The sequence below is a fragment of the Poeciliopsis prolifica genome, unplaced genomic scaffold (assembly GCF_027474105.1).
Source record: "Poeciliopsis prolifica strain line A6 unplaced genomic scaffold, Auburn_PproV2 SCAFFOLD233, whole genome shotgun sequence".
In the NCBI taxonomy this organism is placed as follows: Eukaryota; Metazoa; Chordata; class Actinopteri; order Cyprinodontiformes; family Poeciliidae; genus Poeciliopsis; species Poeciliopsis prolifica.
In genome coordinates, this window is record NW_026562608.1 from 50,262 (window position 1) to 53,890 (window position 3,629).

The 3,629-nt window shown below is 30.8% G+C and overlaps 1 long non-coding RNA gene across 1 annotated transcript; it reads right to left on the reverse strand.

Moving 5' to 3' along the window:
- Positions 1-634: 634 nt before the first annotated feature.
- On the reverse strand, positions 635-2,207 carry LOC129357250 (uncharacterized). The gene is made up of 3 exons (XR_008605495.1): positions 2,116-2,207; positions 1,011-1,132; positions 635-863 (listed from the first exon to the last, which is right to left on the reverse strand). It is a non-coding gene; the product is annotated as an uncharacterized LOC129357250 (long non-coding RNA).
- Positions 2,208-3,629: the final 1,422 nt, after the last annotated feature.

Sequence of the window (3,629 nt, forward strand, 5' to 3'; positions counted from 1 at the left end):
TGCACAATAGGAACAACTTGTTTGGTTGCAGACTTAAAAATACTAGGAAATATGTACTGCTTATCAGATACACACTGGTTTGTAAGATATGAATATCTTGAAGGAGCACACCAGTCTGTGTGGAAATAACCTACAAAGTGTGTTTTACTTGGTGAATTATTACTGAAATAAAAAAAACTTTATAATAATATTGTTAGTTTTAACTAAGTGGATAAGTAGATATATTGTACATGTATAAAAATAGAAGAACCTGTTTGTTTGTTTTTTAACAAAAGTTTGAATACATTTCAGAGTTACTGAACTCCTGGTGACGTTTTTTTGATGACAGTTCATTTTTAGAGCATGAAGATGTTGGAGACTAGGTTTTGAAAGAGAAATCCGTTTTGTGTTACACTCGATAATTTTGTGATTATTCTAAAATATGCTAATATTTAATATGGTCATAAATACATTTCACCATCTGTATTTGTTCTGTTGTAGTTTTGTTGACTCTGTTTTGGGGTCTCTTAATTTTTATTTTTTTTTACTGCTTTGCTGCAAGGAAATTTGCCCTAAGAGACAATAAATTAACACTGATATGTTTTCATACTCAAGATCTCCATGTAGAAAATAGTGGGATGTTCCTTTGATGGATTGACTCATAATGATTCCCATAAACAGAGCTGAGAACCTGAAAGTTAATTTCATGGTTTGTGTTCATTGACTGTTTCCACTTAGGCTTTTGGTGCTTGGGCTCAAATCTGCCCTACTTTCTCAGAATCTGTAGTGAGTCTCAACTTTTGCTTTCGCTTCCTCTGGAGGAGTGGACCAGAACCCATACTGCAGTGCAAGCCTGGTCCAGAACTACAGGAAACATCTGGTCTCTGGAATGGGAAACAAAGATTTATGGCCCAATATTAACTGGGTTTTCCCAATAAGTATCTAACACTTATTCCACACAATAAAATGCAAATTACACATTCTTTAAAACATAATGCAAGGTAATGTAATTTTTAAAAAAGATTTCATACTTCTTGCGCTGCATCGTGAAACAGACATTTGATTGTGTGAATCCTCTGTAAAACAGTGCTACTGTTGCTGACCACTGAGGGTGATGGGTCAGGCTGACAGGTCACATAAATCCAGCACAGAACTAGAAAATAATTAAATGTCAAAATAATGTTTTTGGCCTAAAATAACTAAAGATTTACATCCCTTCTAACGTCTCCAGCCATAGTATTTAAGTGATGCCAAATCAAAATATTCAACAACTTGGTCAGTAGATATTTTATTAATAATTAGATATTTTTTAAGTTTCTTGTTTTTCAATTTTTCTTATTTTAAATTGCTTTTGTAAATATTGTCAATGTAAAGCTGCAGATGTCCAGCATTAGCATAAGTGTACATGAAAATGCTACGAAAACAGTTTGAAAACTGATGCATATTGTATTTCCATATTTTACTCTTGTCTGTGTATCGACAAAAACAATTTAATGGGAAAGATAGTGAATCACATTATGCATATGTAACGGGTAATAGATACAGATGAAATTCTTGCTAAAATATGTTTTGTAATTACTATGTGATGAATGGTTTTTGGCGCCCCCTACTGGTTGCCTATAAATAGAAAGCTAAACCGTAAATTAGACGCAGTCTGTTCAGCGCTCTACTGTGTATGCGGAGAGCTGGTGGACCAGTAGTGGAGCTCACTGTGCTAATTTGTGTTGACCATTTATTACAGAAAATTCAACCAACTGGCCTCCTTTGTGTGTATGACGGGACGGGCATAAGGGGAAGCTGTTACACATAACAAAACGTACATACAACAAGCTGTGGAGCTTGTTTTAACCTACTAGCTATTGCTTGGATTAATGCCACAAAATAATTATACATATTAACTTATTGAATTTTTGGAGTACAAACTTCTTATCGCACTCTGACATAAAAACAATCTAATTAACGGACTACTTTAAAAAAAAACCCTGTTAAATATGCTATAACAAGGTTAGCACGATTTGACGGTTAACCTGCAGCTAGCTCATGTTGCTAAAACAACGAACTATGTACATAACACCACACGATCAAAAAGCATTCAAAACGAAGGAATCTAAACAAAATCAAAAAAGGTGAGCCTACCTTTTACTGACTCTTAACGCAGTAGCAAAGGTTGGACCTTGGATTTAAGGTCATATTTAACTGGGAGTTGGAGCACTCTGTTATTCTACGGAGAATTGTCTCCAACTGCTCCGGTATCTCATAATTATGACTTTGAAAGTCGAAATTATGACTTTGAATCTCATAATTATGACTTTGAATCTCATAATTATGACTCTTAATCTCATAATTGTGACTTTGAATCTCATAATTATGACTTTGAAAGTCGAAATTATAACTTTGAATCTCATAATTATGACTTTGAAAGTCGAAATTATGACTTTGAATCTCATAATTATGACTTTGAATCTAATAATTATGACTTTGAACGTCAAATTATGACTTTGAATCATAATTATGACTCTTAATCTCATAATTATGACTTTGAATCTCATAATTATGACTGAATCTCATAATTATTACTTTGAATCTCATAATTATGACTTGAATCTCATAATTATGACTCTGAATCTCATAATTATGACTTGAATCTCATAATTATGACTTTAATCTCATGATTATGACTTTGAATCTCATAATTATGACTTTAATCTCATAATTATGACTCTTAATCTCATAATTATGACTTTGAATCTCATAATTATGACTTTGAATCTAATAATTATGAATTTGAACTCGAAATTATGACTTTGAATCTCATAATTATGACTCTTAATCTCATAATTATGACTTTGAATCTCATAATTATGACTTTGAAATCATAATTATGACTTTGAATCTCATAATTATGACTCTTAATCTCATAATTATGACTTTGAATCTCATAATTATGACTTTGAATCTAATAATTATGACTTTGAACGTCGAAATTATGACTTTGAATCTCATAATTATGACTCTTAATCTCATAATTATGACTTTGAATCTCATAATTATGACTGAATCTCATAATTATTACTTTGAATCTCATAATTATGACTCTGAATCTCATAATTATGACTCTGAATCTCATAATTATGACTTTGAATCTCATAATTATGACTTTGAATCTCATGATTATGACTTTGAATCTCATAATTATGACTTTGAATCTCATAATTATGACTCTTAATCTCATAATTATGACTTTGAATCTCATAATTATGACTTTGAATCTAATAATTATGACTTTGAACGTCGAAATTATGACTTTGAATCTCATAATTATGACTCTTAATCTCATAATTATGACTTTGAATCTCATAATTATGACTGAATCTCATAATTATTACTTTGAATCTCATAATTATGACTCTGAATCTCATAATTATGACTCTGAATCTCATAATTATGACTTTGAATCTCATGATTATGACTTTGAATCTCATAATTATGACTTTGAATCTCATAATTATGACTCTTAATCTCATAATTATGACTTTGAATCTCATAATTATGACTTTGAAAGTCGAAATTATGACTTTGAATCTCATAATTATGACTTCGAATCTCATAATTATGACTATGAATCTCATAATTATGACTTTGAAAGTCGA